The following is a 19,333-nucleotide window of genomic DNA, read 5'->3' on the forward strand; positions in this document are numbered from 1 at the left end:
AATTTTCCATCCAGGGCAGAAGCAAAACACAATGTAACAGAAAATAGTTACTTATTGAGATCCTAGATAAAAGCAATTTTGCTATTGAAGGATATATTACTCTTAGCACAGTGCTGCATTAGAATGTAAATTACTAATATGTTAGAAAGGAAGAAATTTATGTATTTATGCTAATTATGCTTTAGTTACCCTCATGGGACTGTGACTGAGTATTCCTTTTAGCAGAAAATGGTGACTTTGGATATAAACATATTAGGTAAATTGAATGTAACATCCAAATTCACATTAATGATGATATGTGGTGTTATATTTCTGATTGATGTCTATACATTTTTTCTCGAATTGAAAGAGCTGGTAGTTAGAGACCAGGCATTAAGAAAAGCCCAAGGCTATGATATAAAAATCATCAATTCTGCTTCCAATTCTGATTCTGCCCTCTGGACATAATAAGTTTACCTTATGAATAAGAAGGCAGAGAAGACAATGGCACCCCACTCCAGTACTCTTGCCTGGAAAATCCCGTGGATGGAGGAGCCTGGTTGGCTGCAGTCCATGGGGTCGCTAGGAGTCGGACACGACTGAATGACTTCACTTTCACTTTTCACTCATGCACTGGAGAAGAAAATGGCAACCCACTCCAGTGTTCTTGCCTGGAGAATCCCAGGGATGGAGGAGCCTGGTGGGCTGCCATCTATGGGGTCGCACAGAGTCGGACAAGACTGAAGTGACATAGTAGCAGCAGCAGCATGAATAAGAAGGTGGTTCTAGATACTTAAATATGCCATTGTGAACAACTGGTTAAAGCTTGGTCAATAGAAAAAAAGCAAATTCAAATGCCTATATACATGGAAAAATATATAAGACTGTGCATATGTGGAGTTAACATTTAAATTATGCTAAACAATTCTTTAGATTATATAAAAATGAACTCAAACCAATAATTCTTCATCTGATTTTTTTTAAATAAAGGCAGTATTTTAAACACATTTTATTTTAAAAAACAAAAACTTCTTTGAAACTGAATGTTAGTCAAAAGAAGTAGGGCGTTTTAGCATCTAAGTCAGATGTACCTCTGTAAAACTTATGGCCAAAATATTGCAAAAAATAGGATTAAATAGCTATAAAATAAAATCAAGCTACTGCTCTGAATATAGTCTTCTTTCTGGAACTTCCATCTTCTTATTTATTCTAGAATAAAAATATTTTGAGATTTAGAAGTTTAAACTAGATCCTAGTTGTAACATTTTCTCTTACAATGAATTCAACGGACACAGACAATTTTTCATTTGGGATCTCAAGGAGATGAGAATGAGAAATAAATTTACTCATGTACCTCTGAATCCATTTCGTAGATCCAGGAGAATGGATAAGTTAGCTTTGCCATTTGTGAAAGCTTTGAGTGGAGTGTGTTGGTTTCCAGTTACAGATTTCATACTACAGATTATACACTCTGCCTTCTTCCCTTTCCTGCTTCCCATCTTCTTGCTTCCAAGCTTTCAGTTTCCTCTCTTGGGTTGTCTGCTGGTCAATGTTTTCTAAGTTGCCTTAGCAGTTCCCGGTTTATGGTGCATAGATTGTGCTTATGTGTATAATAACGTGTTTTTCAACAGAGTATGGAAATCCAATTGGAAGTTCAAGCACTCCTCATTACTGAAGGCCAAATTGAGAAAGTGTTCAACTGTGTTAAAAAATATTTTGCGTGCACTAGCTGAACGTCCTTTAGGATGTAGTTTCCATCGAAAACAATGAATGTACAAATGGTGCTTTGTCTTTGGTTTGGGAGGAATTGGGAGGAATCCTGCTCTGAGCAGGGGACAGCCGGGGGGCCCTGTGAACTGGTTTAGGGCATAGATTAGTGATCTTTTAAACTGTCAAGCCATGTATTCCCTTTTTTACCTCCTACTTGGTAATCAAAATTGTACAAAACCTGCTGTACAAATCAAAATTTGTACAACTAGTTTGTATAAATAGAGACCTGATCTTTCCCCAGCAAGAGCCTGCCTCATTTCATTATTGGAACTTCTAAAAGGGTCTTCTGCACCAGGATGCATTTTATCTCTGATTCTCTAACTCTCACCTATTTAGCATCACTCATGTCCCCGATATTAACAGAAGATGTTGGAACTGCAGCCAGCTGGCAGGTTAGAGACGGAGAAAGGCCCAGGCCTGATAGGAGGCAGCCATTCAAGAACTTAGCCTAGGATGGCAGTGTGTTCATCTTCCCTGGAGCAATAGAAAGGTGTGAGAGTGAAGCAAGGGTGACCTGGGAAGGAGGCAGCATTTTCAGATCCAAATCCACCTCAGAATGGCTCTCATGCTTTGGATGAATGGTTCCTCCAACCATGCAATTTGTATTTCGAAATGCTAGCCTATCTTGTTTGTTTGTTTTTTCCTTCACAAAAATGAAACTGGGAAGGGGCAAAATCAAGCAAAGATCTTTAAAGTCTTGAATATAGGACCCAAGGAAGTCAAGGGGATTTGGCCAACAATGCAGGACTTTGCAGTATCCAGGCATCTACAGCCGGGCGGGTCCTATTATTTCATAGATGTGTCCATGTGCAGCAGATGTGATTCTTGAGAGTGGAGTGACCGCACTGGGAGTCAGCGCCTGTGTGTCCATGACGAGATGGAGTGGTGCAAAGCATCTCTCTGCTGGTTATTATTTTCTCAAACGAGGGAAATGACTGCAATTTAATAATTTATTATTTTCCAGTTTTGAAAGTGGGCTTCTCAGGTGGCGCACACAGTGGTAAAGAATCCACCTGTCAATACAGGAGATGCAAGAGATGCGGGCAGAGCTCCCAGAGGAGGAAAGGGCAGCCCATTCCAATATCCTTGCCTGGAGGATCTTGTGGACAGAGAAGCCTGGTGGGCCACAATCCATGTGGTTGCAGAGATTTGAACACAATTGTGCAACTTAGCACACACACACACACACAATTAAAAGTAAATAGGTTAAGTTCAGCATTTGATTACATGGAATTTTGTTTCATGGCCAAGTATGTTGTATTAATCTCCCAGCTTCAAACGTAAGCTCTAACATGTCTTTAAAGGAATTAATACCTCAGAAAGTCTCCTTTTTTCATATCAGAATTTCCTCCATTTAATTGATCAAATACTTCTTTTCCATAGCCATCCGTATTTCCCTCTGCTGTTGCTCATATCACTGGTTAAGAAACTACCCTTAGATATTTACTGCATTTTTAAATTCCTTACACCACAGAGTCTGTGAAAACTAAATAGAAAAGAAGCAGATGAGGGAAGCCATCTAATTTTAAAAGGTGTTTTAGATTCTGTAGTATTTCATAGGTAGTAACATATTGCCTTAACATTTTATTCTATAAAATAAATAGTAGCCTTCTAGTTTTGTTTTTACCTCATCACTTTATACTACTCAGCTTTAAGTTCTAGTCTTAAAAGTGTTGTTCTAAAATCCTTTAAGCAAGTACAGAAGAAGACATTACTATGCTTTTCCTTTATCTCCAGAAGATATAAGCCCTCTACTCATGCAATTAGATTGACTAATTCGTTACATTATCACTGCATTTGGCATGGGAATCCATGTTTATATGTTAATTCCAAGGTTTTCTTATAATCTTTGCTTTTGGATCCGACTGTAAACTAAAAATCGTAAGTTGCAGGTTGCCTAGTTTTAGGCTGTAATACACAGCACTGTTCAAGGCTACCTGTCCCTGGGCCTTCATCTATGGTCCAGCCCTTGAAGCCCCTTTACCAGTCAGTCCAAGTTCTCTTACTGGTTCAACACAGGAGAACACCTTGTTACCAGCATTAAATAGCTCCAATTGCGTTTGTTCTGGTGTTTCTTCTCCTAGTAGACTCTCTATTTCATTGTAAGTCAAAAATACATTGGCTTCATGGTCAGTGCCATAGGAAAAGATTTGAAGATCTACGGAGATGAAAGATTTCATATATTCCAGCCCAGATTTTTGGTGTTAGCTCAAACATCTGCCACCCATCAGAACAGCGCTTTGTCCTCTTTGGGCTGGTGTTTCTGTTTCTCAGATATATCTATGTCATTTTTACCCCTCACCTGGGTTTTTGCTGTACATCTCTTTAACAAGTCAATTGTTCCTTATATTCCTTTTAACACCAGCTTATCGCTTCTCTTCATTCTGCTGAAATATCTGTTCATTTACATGACTGCTTCCCTTCTGATATCTGTGTTCTCATACTGTTTTATAATTAAACTATAAACCTCAATGTTTTTATAGTTTTCTATTTGCCTCATTCATTAATATAAGCATCTTAATGAAATATTCTGTTTCATGTACACTAGAACATTTGATATATCTATTAAATCTTTGCTAAAGCTGTTATGAAAAACATCCATCTGATTACACTGTAATTATCTTTGTATCCAAAATCCTTGACTTATTTGCTTATATTCACTTTCTACCTCCTGTTTTTCTAACACTTCTTAATGTTACATCACAGGTAGCTTACTTTTTTTGCTATCAATTCTGACCATACTGACATCTCTAATGCTAAGTTGGGTGTAATCTATAACATTAACTTTAATTTACACATAGTCAAAGGTTGTATCTTCATCTACAACACCACAAAATAACATTCCTTTGTCAGTATTCTTATTATCCTCTCCATCTCACTGCTCTAAGTACTGCCTTTATTAAAACACAATCAAACATTGTTTTCTGTGTTTCTAAAGTGCCAGGCACTGTATGTACCCCTGGGAACAGAAGGATGAAGAAGCCACAGTCCCGGACTTGAAGGAGACAAAGCCCACAAGCAAGCAGCTTCAGTCAGCAGTGGAATATATATTGTAATGTACACTCGGAAAATGTGCTGTTGAGGCATAGAGAAGGAGGAGGGAATGTTCCACCTAGGCTTGTTTTAGTGGAATTACAAAGAATGAATAGACATTCAAGAGGCAGAGAAGTAAGTAGAGATAATTTTTGGAAGGCATGATTCTATGGTGGATCATGAGTTATGGAGGGGTGTGGCACAAAAAGAAGCTACGAGTAGTTTGTTCTAACAGAAGGATATGTGTTGAAGAAGGGATGCGTGTGTATGTGTGTGTGTGTGTGTGTGCACACTCAGCGGTGTCCAACACTGTGTGAACCCATGGACTATAGCCTGCCAGGCTCCTCTGTCTATGGGATTCTCCAGGCAAGAATACTGGAGTGGGTAGCCGTTCCCTTCTCCAGGGAATCTTCCTACCCCAGGGATCGAACCTCTGTCTCTTGCATTGGCGGGTGGATTTTTTACCACTGACACACCTGGGATGTTCTGAAGAAGGGAGGACCAATATACTGAGGAAAGTGATTTTCTGACAACATTCTTCCCTTTGGATCTTCAGTTAATCACTCTCAAACATAGTCTGCATTGCATTAGCTAGGCAGCAACTTCCCCCAGAAGCCTGTGTCTGTGCCTGAGTGCTAAATACCTGGTTTTCTGGCACAGTTTCACCATTGTTGTTGTCAAGTTTCTTGTATTAGACACTTGACATAATGTCAAGGTCATTCCGTTTCCCAGGTGGTGCTAGTGATAAGAACCCACCTGCCAATGCAGGAGACTTGGGTTCAATTCCTGGGTTGGGAAGATCCCCTGAAGGAGGCCATGGCAACCCACTGCTGGAGGATCCCATGGACAGAGGAGCCTGTTGGGCTATAGTCCATTCGGTTGCACAGAGTCAGACACAACTGAAGCAACACAGCATGCAAGCGTGCAAAGGCCATTCTGTTATGCTAAACTGTAGAAGACCAAACTCGAACACTCTTAACTCTACCTGTGTCCTTAGGCAATCTGCAAAATAGTTGTAATAAGTCCAGCTTCTTAACTAGTTTGAAGGAAAAGAAATGGGAATTTTTTCATCTTAAAATAGGAAAGAATATGTTCTGGTAATGAAAGGCTTCAGCAAAAGTGACAGTTTATAAATTGTGTTTTACTTGACTTGGTAAAGAAAAATAAATGCCTAGGAATCTTGACTGACAGAGTGCTTGAGAATGACAGTAACAGAGTAAGCATTATGATTATTTAGGCAATTCATGGGTTAAATGATCGTTGAGATTATGACATAATGTCCATGAGAACAAAAGAGAAACTGCTATGGCCACAACAGTAAAATGCAAGAAATATAACAACTGAATGTTATAGATTAAAATTTTTAAGCTTTTATTTATTTTATTTATTTTTTTACAATATGGTTTATTTTTTAATTTATTTTGTATTTTATTTTTTAAATTTTTATTTATTTATTTTTTTTTACTTTACAATATCATATTGGTTTTGCCATACATCAACATGTATCTGCCATGGGTGTACACGTGTTCCCCATCCTGAACCCCCCTCCCACCTCCCTCCCCGTACCATTCCTCTGGGTCATCCCAGTGCACCAGCCCCAAGTTTCCTGTAAATCAAGCCATGCTGCTACTGCTGCAGCTAAGTTGCTTCAGTCGTGTCCGACTCTGTGTGACCCCATAGACGGCAGCCCACCAGGCTCCCCCGTCCCTGGGATTCTCCAGGCAAGAACACTGGAGTGGGTTGCCATTTCCTTCTCCAATGCATGAAAGTGAAAAGTGAAAGTGAAGTCGCTCAGTCATGTCCGACTCTTCGCAAACCCCATGGACTGCAGCCCACCAGGCTCCTCCGTCCATGGGATTTTCCAGGCAAGAGTACTGGAGTGGGGTGCCATTGCTTTCTCTGAATCAAGACATGAGTATTATCCAAATAGCACTTGGATTTTTTCCTACAGTTTTGGGCTTTGCTTGAGCAGTTACTACTGTTTTTACCAGTCTCCATTTCAGAAAAGCTTGTATTCCAAACACCAAACTCAGGTCCCAGAATCAGATCAGCTGTGGCTTATAAAGCTTCCTAAAACTGTGGAATGGAAGGATGGCTAAACCCCACTCTAGTATGGTTGAAGGAACCACGTGTGGTAAATGAAGCAATTATGGCATCTGACTCAATTCAATAGCTAGGTTTCTTCTCAGATTCAGTAACTTTTCTCTACCAATGGATGAAGATAGTTAAACTATAAGATTAATAAAGGTTTCAGAAACATCTGCATGTATCTTCTGGAGAAGGCAATGGTACCCTACTCCAGTACTCTTGCTTGGAGAATCCCATGGATGGAGGAGCCGGGTAGGCTGCAGTCCATGGGGTCGCTAAGAGTCGGACACAACTGAATGATTTCACTTTCACTTTTCACTTTCAGGCATTGGAGAAGGAAATGGCAACCCACTCCAGTGTTCTTGCCTGGAGAATCCCAGGTACGGGGGAGCCTGATGGGCTGCCGGTATGGGGTCACACAGAGTCGGACACAACTGAAGTGACTTAGTGGTGGCGGCAGCAGCAGCAGCAGCACATATCTTCTAGTTCTTCTTGCTTGCCCGCTCTGTCACTTCAGTCATGTTAGACTCTTTGAGACCCTATGGCCTGTAGCCTGCCAGGCTCCTCTATCCATGGGAATTCTCTAGGCAAGAATACTGGAGTGGGTTTCCATGCCCTCCTTCAGAAGATCTTCCTGACCCAGGGATCAAACCCACATCTCTAGTGTCTCCTGCACTGGCAGGCAGGTGGATTCTTTACCACCAGGGCCACCTGGGAAGCCAGTTCTTCTTACTCAGGTTTGATTAGCTCGTTTTAACTCAACAAGCCTTTTTCAGCCTCGCAGCTGGCAAAAAGCGACACTCCTCCTCACGGAGGAAGGGGAACTAAACTTTTTTTCTTGATCTTGACTCATTTTTGGAAAGAAAATGTGAAAAAGAGCCCAGGGAAGCCAGTAGTCTTAAGTTTTCTTTCTATAGAGACTGATAGTGGTACAATCTTTTAGTAGATTTAAAACTCCAAGGATAACTATTGATATTTTGAATTATGTTTAGTTCTATATTGAGTCCAGGGATGCATTTATAGAAAGGTTAAAAAAATAGGATTTAGTGGTCTGATATATTGCCAAAACTGAGTATTTAAGATAATGGAACTTCCTGAACAACAGGAAGTGGGCTGGGAAAACAGATTGGCTTCATGTCTGTACATGAGAAGTAATTTAAATGTCAACTCACAGAGAACCTTAGTTACATCCTTGACTGCTTTTCCCACTAGAAGTTTCGTTCAAGTGCTTTTGACTCAGAGGGAACCAAAAGTTCCTTCTTTCCACATCATGTCATCATTTCTTCTAAAAATAAAGTAAAAAATACTGACTCTTGTATGCAAATCATTAATTTTAACTAAACAAAAAGTATGACTGATTCTATTTTACACTCATTTTAAAGAATGTGAGTGAAATCATTCCTAGAGGATGTTCTATCTTGGGTCATTGCTTTATGCTTAGGATGACAGCTACTTGGCCAAGTAATTTATTGAAGGTAATGCATTAATATGGGCTTCCCTGGTGGCTCAGTGGTAAAGAATCCACCTGCCAAGTAGGAGACGTGGGTTTGATCCCTGAGGCGGGAAGATCTCCTGGAGAAGGAAATGGCAAGCCTCTCTAGTATTCTTGCCTGGGAAATTCCATGGACAGAGGAGCCTGGAAAATGGTCCTTGGAGTTGCAAAAGAGTCAGACATGGCTTAGCCACCAAACAACAACAACATGCTTAATATAAGTTTCTGTTTAAGAAGGTTGATTAGTAGTCTTTAAGGCTTTTTCAGATATTGTGAGGACCATCTAACAAAAGAATATCATATTTGCTTGCTGTTGTCAAAGCAGCTATCATTTTTTCCCTTCCCCTTCAGTTATCACCTCCAGCCAAATCTGGGCTTTTTATCATGGAAATGAAATGTTGTTGCTGAGTCGTGAAAGACACCAGGATTCTTGGCCTCCAGAGGAGAGGAATTCATTCTGGGGCCAGTGACAGGTCTCGATTGCTCAGAGCTTTTGTGTAATAAAGTTTTATTAAAGTATAAAAGAGATAGACAAAACTTCTGACATAGACATCAGAAGGGGGCAGAAAGAGTGCCCCCCTGCTAGTCTTTAGCCAGGTGTTTTATGGTCTGTTAGAAAGCTATTAATCAGATAAGAGAGACAGACACCTCAAGGCTGAGGGAGTTTCACCAGGCCCCTCTCCCACAATATGCATTTTTGAGATAGGATAGCACGAACTGTGTCCCAGCCATAAAACAATTGATATGAATACTGGTTTGTTGAGGTATTATCAGCCCAAGGTTTGAAAATAGAAAAAAGTTGAAAAAAGTTGGTCTTTGGTGGAACCATTTTGAAGAAAGGCAAATTCCAAAGGAAATACATAGTTTCATTAACATAGCTTAAGAAAAATATTTCCATAAGAAAAACCGCATTGGTGAGCTCAAGGTTTGAGAAAAGTTAAGTTCAGGTGGAACCAGGTGTTGTCATGGCAACACAGAATTTTAAGAGAAACCTGCTTTTAATTTTGTATGGAGAAGGAAGAAAAGTCTGACTCTTGTAGTTTGTTTCCTCCTGCAGCTTAAGGAAGAGATTAAAAATGTCTGACTTGCAGCCTGTTTCCTCTGTTTGGAGACCCCTGCCCTTCCTGCCTATTACCCTCTCAGAAACTCTCCCCTTCTGAAATATTCTGCTCCAGTACTTCACTCTCTGACTTAGCTTCCTGTTATTCCAGTACCCGTTTTACTATACTTTACTGGTATCCAGTTCCATAACTATTCCATTTTTTTTCTTTCAATTTAAAAGGTTCTTCCTGGAGTATTTTCTTTGGCAATAAGTCTGGGACTTTGATCCCTAACTTAAAATCCCTATTGTCTATACTGACAGACTTTGACCTCAACCTTCCTGCTGCATCCAAGTAGCAAAGTCCAATCCTGTGTCAACCCAACCACCTGTGCTCCCTCTCCCTCTACCTGGACTGGTAAGCAATATGTGCAAAAATCAAATAGCCACATAGGCTGATGCTACTAAAAAAGCAGGCTCTTCATTTTAGTTGGACATCAGTGATAGCTACTCATCATACTATTTGTTCCGTTTCAACTCCCTGGGTCTCTATCGTTATTTCAAACTTTCATCATTTTCCCTTCAAGTCTTTTAGCTTTCTAATGTACCCCCATTGGTTCTGTGGATGGTCGTGCTTTTACTTTACTGAAAAAAAAATGGTGTTCATAATCCACTGTTCCTTCACATCCTGCCATTTCTCCTCACTCATTGTACCCATGTCTTCCTTTTTTTTTCCCCTTTCTATAGTTTCAGTGAAAAATATAACAACCTAACAAAACAAATAATAACAAAATTCACACACATTTTCTCTTAGTGTCTTTCATTTCATTATCTAGACTTCACTTAGGAATGCTTCGATTTCGTCATGGCATCAATATACGCAAGTGAAAACATCTAGGATTGAACATACAGATCTGGAACTCAGGAGAGAAAGCATGGCTGGAGAGAGACACATAGGATCCAGCAGCAAACAACACCTGAATTAAATTGTGGCAGAAGAAAAGTCCCTAGCACATAGAATGCACTCAATATCAGCTGTTTTTTGTTCCTATTTCCCTGATCACTTGCTCTTCCTTGCTACTGCTACTGCTAAGTCGCTTCCTTATTGCCTCTCTTATTGACAACTATTTGCATTGTCATTAAATAAATCACCCAAGCCATGAACTCTGGATCATTTTGGACTTCTTCCTCATTTACTACTTCCTTCCCGTAAAGATGTCTTGCTAAGTCTATATCCCTAGTATATCTTGGTCAGAGAAGGCAATGGCAACCCACTCCAGTACTCTTGCCTGGAAAATCCCATGGACAGAGGAGCCTGGTATGCTGCAGTCCATGGGGTTGCTAAGAGTCGGACATGACTGACGTGACTTAGTAGCAGCAGCAGTATATCTTGGATCTTTACTCTTTCACGGCAGTCTTACCTCAGATGATTATCTCTTCCTTGATTTATTGCCACATCCCCCTCAATTGTTCTTGCTGCTTCTGGATTTCTTTCTCTATGAACTCTCTTCCTTCTACTTAAAGAATGATCTGTCTAAATATGCACATTTGGTCACGCTACTTATTACTCAGTCTTTCAATAGCTTCCTATATAATAAGATAAAACCTAGACTGGAACATTAGACCTTTCATTATCTGGTGTTTGACACCATCCCCAAAGTTATCTCTTGCCACTTATTATACCATCTCAACAGTAAATTGGAACTACTGGTTATTTCTCCTACATTATACTTTCTCTGGTAAATATATGTGTTAGTATTTCTTTCTCTTCATTCCAATTCTGTCCTCACCCTTTCCTTGACTAACTCTTACCTCTTCAAATCTCAGCTCAGATATTATCTCTTCAATCAAGACCTCAGTGTGAATTATGCCCCTTTCCCTCAATTTCTCTTCTGATTTTCTGAATTCATAACTGCTCATCGGAATTGTTCACATATCAGTTTCTCCACCCCAGACACTGCGTTAGAGATGTTGATACCTGTATTCCCAGCACACAGCACGGACCTGAGACCTGGGGAGCACACACCAAGTGTACACCAAGTGAATGAAAGCGCGTTCTGGTTCTTTTTTTTTTTTTGTCCTACTGCTTCCGTATCAGTATGTTAGGAAACAGGATGAGAACTTAGGATGGGAGTAGGGCTGCATTTATGTATGATGAGACAAAATAATTGTTATTACCTTCCTACACTGTGACTCAAGTAAGACCCCCTTCCTAGCTGTGTTGTACCACTAATCACAATGTTTTCCTTTCCCCTTCTGAGCTTTGAGTTCCTGCATCAAAAAAACCACTTCGGTCTTGCTCATGGATGTACAGCTTGTGTCTGGCACAGCACAGTTTCTCAACAGAGGTTGTGGGGTTAACTAATTAATCAATTCCCTTCAGGAGGAAGTTTAGGGGAAGAGTGGGAGAGGCTCTGCTTCTTTCTTGAGTCCACATCCTTCTTGATCCTGTAAAGAGAGCCTTATTTTGGACACTATCTGTTTTGGTAGTATTTGCCTTTCTTTCTCATTGCCCTGATTAACTTATAGATGTTACAAATTAAGACCTAAACACACTGACTTTCCATGCTTAGTGGAAAACATGAAATAAACATATTGTGTTTACCATGATTTTATACAATGTATATATAATTATGTGTTGTAGTGTGTGGCATATGAGTTATACCTCAAAAAAGATGCTGTTTTTTAAAAAAAATCACGCAAATATATTATTTTAACCCAAGTAGAAAGCTTAAAATAATAACAATTTCAGCCATGTCAAAAGCAGGCAACCTACAGGCATTTTAAGTTCTTTAATCATCATTTCCCCCATGTTGGAAGGCTTTATCTTTTCATGAGTTAATATTAACAGGTTACTCATAAATATCCAGAAAATATAGAATTCATCAGAAGTTTTTATAGTTGGACAAATTTCATTCATGGTCTTACTGTGGCTTCCTTTTATGCTTTTAAAATTTGGATAATAGTCTCTAATCATTTAAATTCACATAATTTTTGCTTTTATTTTATAGAATAAACTACACAGAATAGCACTTTAGGACAAAATGAGGAAATTATACTTGTCATCCATAGCGTAGAGTTATTTTAGAGATAAATATACAGAAATATGGGCTTCCCAGGTGACTTAGTGGTAAAGAATCTGCCTGCCTAGCAGGAGACACAGGAGAGGTGGGATTGATCCCTGGGCTGGGAAGATCCTCTGTTGGAGGAAATGGTCATCCGTTCCAGTATTCTTGCCTGGGAAATTCCATGGACAGAGGAGCCTGGCGGGCTATAGAGCACAGGGTCACAAAAGGTCGGACATGACTGAGCATAGCACAGCAGCAGCATACAAAAATATACTGAATGCTTTTGGCAAAAGAAATAGCGTATGTACATATAATTAAAATCTTGACATTTAATATTTATAGGATAGATGTTACAAAAACTAAGGCTAGTGGTTTGGAGACAAATTCCTTCTTACTTGTCGAATCTTTTCCAGGTGATAGGCATGGACCCTCAGCTTTACATCAGATAGTAAGACTTACCTGTAAGAGTCCTTATGATTGAAATGGTTATCTTGGGTTTCTCATTCAATAGTTCAGAATCTGCTACATCTTTAGGATCTTGTGATGCTGGTTCTGGAACAGCTTTTAAAGAGAGCAAAACAGTCAGGGACCTTGGTCTAAGAAATGTGAGAAAGTGAATAGTCACATACTGGGTGTAGAATACCTAGGCAAATGAAATGTGGGTCTAAATCATCACTCTATAATCATCTCACCGAGTGATTTGGAACAGAATGTTTAATCCTACACTCTTCAGGTATAAGCACAATGAAAAGCCAATGTGTTCTCACAGATTAATGTTTCATTTCCTTCTCCCCTCTTGGCTTAGTGCTTGTCTGTGTGTGTTATTCAGGCTCCCCAGCAGGATAATCCACTTCTTTGTTTTTTTCAAAGACACATTTATTGAGCGCCCACTCTGTGCTAGGCACAGGACTCTGTGTGTGGATACCAGGTTGAATAAGACATTGTCTTTCGCACAAAGATTCTACTGTCTAATAATATTTGACAGCAAGAGGTTTTTCCGAGTGTGATGTTGTAGAAAGTGCCCAGGTTGAGAATTGTAGCATAATTAGTATTCTCAAATGTAGTTTCAACCAGCTCTCTTAACAAATAGCCATGGTGACCATGGCAGACAGAAAAAGAATGACTCCAGGTAGCTCAAGAAATGGCAGGCAGCAGCTGCCATTCAAGGATTGTAAGAGAAATTTTGACTAAAAATAAAACATCAGATGGCATAATTTGGAAGATTGCACTCTGTGGTGAGAGTGGAAGATCCCCAGGAGTTTGGGAGGTCCTAGAGAATAGGAGGGCTTCCCAGGCAGCTCTAGTGGTAAAGAACTCACCTGCACTGCAGGAGACATAAGAGACCTGGGTTCAATCCCTGGGTTGGGAAGATCCTCTGGAGAAGGAAATGGCAACCCACTCTAGTATGCTTGCCTGGAGCATCCCATGGACAGAGGAGCCTGGAGGGCTTCAGTCTATGGGGTTACCAAGAGTTGGATAGGACTGAAATGACTTAGCATGACCACACAAAGAATAGGAAAGGACAACTTGCTGCAACTCACTTTGTGAATGAATGTATATGAGTCCATATAAATGCTCATAACATGAGTTGAAGCCCCAAACTTTTCAAACACAACACCACTTGAACACTGGACTTGGTGAGCATGATAGCTCCAAGAGCATCTTACAAGCAAAGTGGAAGTTCTCCTACTCAGAGAGAGGAGCAGGGTGTGAAGACAGCAGGAATTTTCACTTTAGTCCAGCAAAGGCCCATTGCTGAGTATGACACACAAGGTTAATCTCTGCACCAGGCTTCTAGAGGTGGATCTTCATCAGACTCTCCTGGGCAAAACCAATCCCCTCAATTTAACTCGCCTGGGAAAACTCATTTCCCTGCACCACACCAACCCCAGAACAGCTGAATGTTGCCAGGGGAACTGCAGCGCCTGGTCAGTGTCTCACCAGACTCATGGCCCCAATCTTAACAGAGCTGTCAGCGCTGCCCACCCTTCTCTGTACTCTTTCTTAGTAGATTTACTACTTTAATATTCTCTCTTATTAATCCTTCTACAGTCCCTCCACTTCCTTGAGTTTAGAGGATGATTTCACAGCATACTTCTTTCAGGAAATAGAAATCATTGTGACCTTCCTCATGTACTCTGCACCAAATCTACCAGCCTTCTTTGCCTCCATATCCGCATTCTTTCTGTCTTAATAATTGTTAAAATGCATGATGCCTCAGTTCCCATCAGAAGTCAGCTCCTCTCTGCTTGCAGTATGGAGATCATTCTGATTCTCCAAGATTTTACTGCAGGAATTACTCACCATCTTTCTGTGCATTAATTTCTCTCCATGTATATCCCCAGTGGAATAAAAATACTTCTTAGCATCTCCTATCTAAAAACAAAAAAAGAGAGAGAGAGGAGATTTTAACACTGAGTTTCCCTCTGATTAAGTTATGTCTTCAGTTTCCCTTTAATTGCAAAACTTCTCACAGAGTTTCCCCCATTCTTTATATTATCCACTTTTGCTGGACTTCCTCCCTCATCATTCTATTAAACTTTTTTTCCAAGACCTCCAACTAGCTCCATCTCATTAAACTCAAGGATCATTTTTCATCTTTGTCTTATTTCAAATTCAGCCTTTCAGAATATTTGACATAATTCCGTCTGCCTTGGAATGATTTACTTTCTTAATTTTTCTGCATCTATTTCCTCTTCTTTAAAGGAGAACATAGAATCTGTGTTTAACCTGTGTCATATGGTTGTTTGGGGGTTAACAGGAACAGAATTTAGGATGGTAACTAATGTAGTATTTTGCAATAAATGAAAGCTATTAGTGTTTCCTAAGATGTGCTACTGTGTTCCCTGTCCTGTTTCAATGACCATTTCCAAGCTTGATTTCCAGCTACCCCTCTGCTGTCAGACTTCTAAAATGTTGGCACCCCCCCCCCCCCAGAACTAGAGTCCTGGGCCTCTATTTCTATCAGAACTTCTCCCTATATGAACACACAGAGGATCATGCTTCTGACTGTCATACATATGTTGATGTCCCAATTGTATATCTTCTGTTCTTACCTGTCCCTACAGTTTCCAACTTAACTGTCTACTTGGCCATCTGCACTTTTAAGTCTAACAGCACTTCAAATGTCAAAACTGGAATTTTTAGCTTCCCCCTGTTATTTCCCATTTTATGTATAGGGCTAATACTTGCCCCGTTACTTAAACACTGTGATGACTATAGTTTTCACATACGCCATCAAACAATGAGGTCCTATTGCTTTACCACTGGAAATTTTCCTGAAACCTTTCATTTCTCTCCACCACAATCATGATGACCTCTAGCCTATGGCGTGAAGTTCCTCAAAGGTCTCTCACGTTCCATTCTTGGATTTCTAATATGTAGTTTCTACTCAAAAACCAGAGTCCCTTTAAGAAAACACACATTCTGCCGTGTCACTGCCCTGTTGAAACCCTCAGGCTTCCCAAAGGTCTCACTGGGGCCCACCTGACACTACTGTTCTCACCATGACCTGTACTTTCAACCAGCTAGACTATACTTTCCACTCTCACTGAGCTTCAGCCTTCCTGGGCTCTCTGTGCTTCTCAGTGTTTCTCACTTTCTGCTAAGGATTACACTGCTGTTCCCTCCCTGAAAGGCCCCCCTCCTTCAGATCTTCATCCCATGCCCTTCCTTATCATGTAGACCTCTGTCCAAATGCCTTCTGCTCAGAAAGCACTTATACAATCATTCTTTCTTACTTTTTCACAACATGCTTTTTCACAAATCATTACCTAAAATTGCCTTATTTATACATTTGTTTTTTCCTTGTTTATGCTTATTTCTCTCAATAAGAATGCTAACTGTACAAGAGCACCCTTATGGCAGAAAGTGAAGAGGAACTCAAAAGCCTCTGGATGAAAGCGAAAGAGGAGAGTGAAAAAGTTGGCTTAAAGTTCAACATTCAGAAAACGAAGATCATGGCATCTGGTCCCATCACTTTATGGCAAATAGATGGGGAAACAGTGGAAACAGTGTCACACTTTATTTTTCTGGTATCCAAAATCACTGCAGATGGTGATTGCAGCCATGAAATTAAAAGGCACTTACTCCTTGGAAGGAAAGTTATGACCAACCTAGATAGCATATTGAAAAGCAGAGACATTACTTTGCCAACAAAGGTCTGTCTAGTCAAGGCTGTGGTTTTTCCTGTGGTCATGTATGGATGTGAGAGTTGGACTGTGAAGAAAGCTGAGCACTGAAGAATTGATGCTTTTGAACTGTGGTGTTGGAGAAGACTCTTGAGAGTCCCTTGGACTGCAAGGAGATCCAACCAGTCCATTCTAAAGGATATCAGTCCTGGGTGTTCTTTGGAAGGACTGATACTAAAGCTGAAACTCCAATACTTTGGCCACCTCATGCGAAGAGTTGACTCATTGGAAAAGACCCTGATGCTGGGAGGGATTGGGGGCAGGAGGAGAAGGGGATGACAGAGGATGAAATGGCTGGATGGCATCACCGACTCTATGGACCTGAGTCTGGGTGAACTCTGGGAGTTGGTGATGGACAGGGAGGCCTGGTGTGCTACAATTCATGGGGTCACCAAGAGTTGGACATGACTGAGCGACTGAACTGAACTGTTTATGCTTATTTCTCTCAATAAGAATGCAAACTCTACAAGAGCATGGGTATTCTTCAATGCTAAGTCCTCAGTGATTAGAGCAATGCCTAGCATCTAGTACTTGTTAAATAAATAGTGTTGAATTAGTGAAGGTTCAAGAGGGGATATTTCTAATAAAATGTGGGAACAATCAAGAACAAATCATATAGTCTCTCTGTTGGTATAGGTGTCCTTTCTTTAAATATAAGTAAAGAATACATCTCCTAAAACATAGCAGTTCATTTCAGTTCAGTCGCTCAGTTGTGTCTGACTCTTTGCGACCCCATGGACTGAGCATGCCAGGCCTCCCTGTCCATCACCAATTCCAGGAGTTTACCCAAACCCATGTCCATTGAGTCAGTGATGCCATCCAACAATATCATCCTCTGTTGGCCCCTTCTCCTCCTGCCCTCAATCTTTCCCAGCATCAGGGTCTTTTCAAATGAGTCAGCTCTTTGCATCAGGTGGTCAAAATACTGGAGTTTCAGCTTCAACATCAGTCCTTCCAATGAATATTCAAGACTGATTTCCTTTAGGATGAACTGGTTGGATCTCCTTGCAGTCCAAGGGACTCTCAAGAGTCTTCTCCAACACCACAGTTCAAAAGCATCAATTCTTCTGTGCTCAGCTTTCTTTACAGTCCAAATCTAACATCCATATATGACTACTGGAAACCACCTCAAACTCTATCCCTGATCAGCACGGATTTGAGTACCAAAAATATTGGGTTACAAAGAAGATGGGATACCAGACTAAAGTTTCAAAGGAAAGTCTGGTGAATACAGTGACTCAATATCTCAGTCAGTTTATCTTAGGCTCCTGTGACAATTTGGACAATATCTTAATTTTCTCCATTCATGAGTAGATTATAATCTCTGCCTTTTTGCAAGTGTAAGTTGTATAAATAAACTACTTCCCATATAAAATGCTTTGCCAATATGTTACTGCCATCAATATTACACACGGTATTTGAATTTTTTTTTAACTGAAGCAGGGATAGGTTTGGAAAAATCCAAAATCTCTCTTTTCATGATTATTACCATGTATCGTTTATACATTTGCTAATTCCTTCAACAAATACATACAGAATGCCTAATATGTGCCAGGAAATATGTCAGAGGATAAACTATGAGTTACTAAACATATACTATGCTCACCCTTTTATGAATATTGTGCTAAAACAAAATTATCAATATAACCAATGCTCAACATACCATAAATATAATAATTTTGAGTAGACATTACATAAGAGAGTCCTATAGTATAAAATTTCTTTTCTTTTTCTTGAAAGGATTGAGTTGGTAATGTATATAATTTTAAATATTCCATCCTGGTGATATTCAATGCATTCTCCATAACATAGAGATTGTCTTGAAGTTGGGAAAACTGCAAAAAACACCATCAACGTCCTAGAAAGAAAATTATAATTCAGTTCAGTTCAGTTCAGTTCAGTCGCTCAGTTGTGTCCGACTCTTTGGGACCCCATGAGTTGCAGCACGCCAGGCCTCCCTGTCCATCACCAACTCCCGGAGTACACTCAAACTCACGTCCATTGAGTCAGTGATGCTATCCAGCCATCTCATTTTCTGTCATCCCCTTCTCCTCCTGCCCCCAATCTCTCTCAGCATCAGAGTCTTTTCCAATGAGTCAACTCTTCGCATGAGGTGGCCAAAGTACAGGAGTTTCAGCTTTAGCCTCATTCCTTCCAAAGAACTCCCAGGACGGATCTCCTTTAGAATAGACTGGTTGGATCTCCTTGCAGTCCAAGGGACTCTCAAGAGTCTTCTCCAACACTACAGTTCAAAAGCATCAATTCTTCAGCGCTCAGCTTTCTTCATAGTCCAACTCACACATCCATACATGACTACTGGAAAAACCATAGCCTTGACTATACAGACATTTGTCGGCAAAGTAATGTCTCTGCTTTTCAATATGCTATCTAGGTTGGTCATAACTTTCCTTCCAAGGAATAATCATCTTTTAATTTCATGGCTGCAGTCACCATCTGCAGTGATTTTGGAGCCCAAAAAGGTAAAGTCTGACACTGTTTCCCCTGTTTCCCCATCTATTTGCCACGAAGTGATGGGAACAGATGCCATGATCTTCGTTTTCTGAATGTTGAGCTTTAAGCCAACTTTTTCACTCTCCTCTTTCACTTTTATCAAGAGGCTTTTTATTTCCTCTTCACTTTCTGCCATAAGGGTGGTGTCCTCTGCCTATCTGAG

Source organism: Bos grunniens, chromosome 6 (genome assembly GCF_055505025.1).
Source record: "Bos grunniens cultivar Pamir isolate PY7600 chromosome 6, Bosgru_T2T1.0, whole genome shotgun sequence".
Lineage (NCBI taxonomy): Eukaryota > Metazoa > Chordata > Mammalia > Artiodactyla > Bovidae > Bos > Bos grunniens.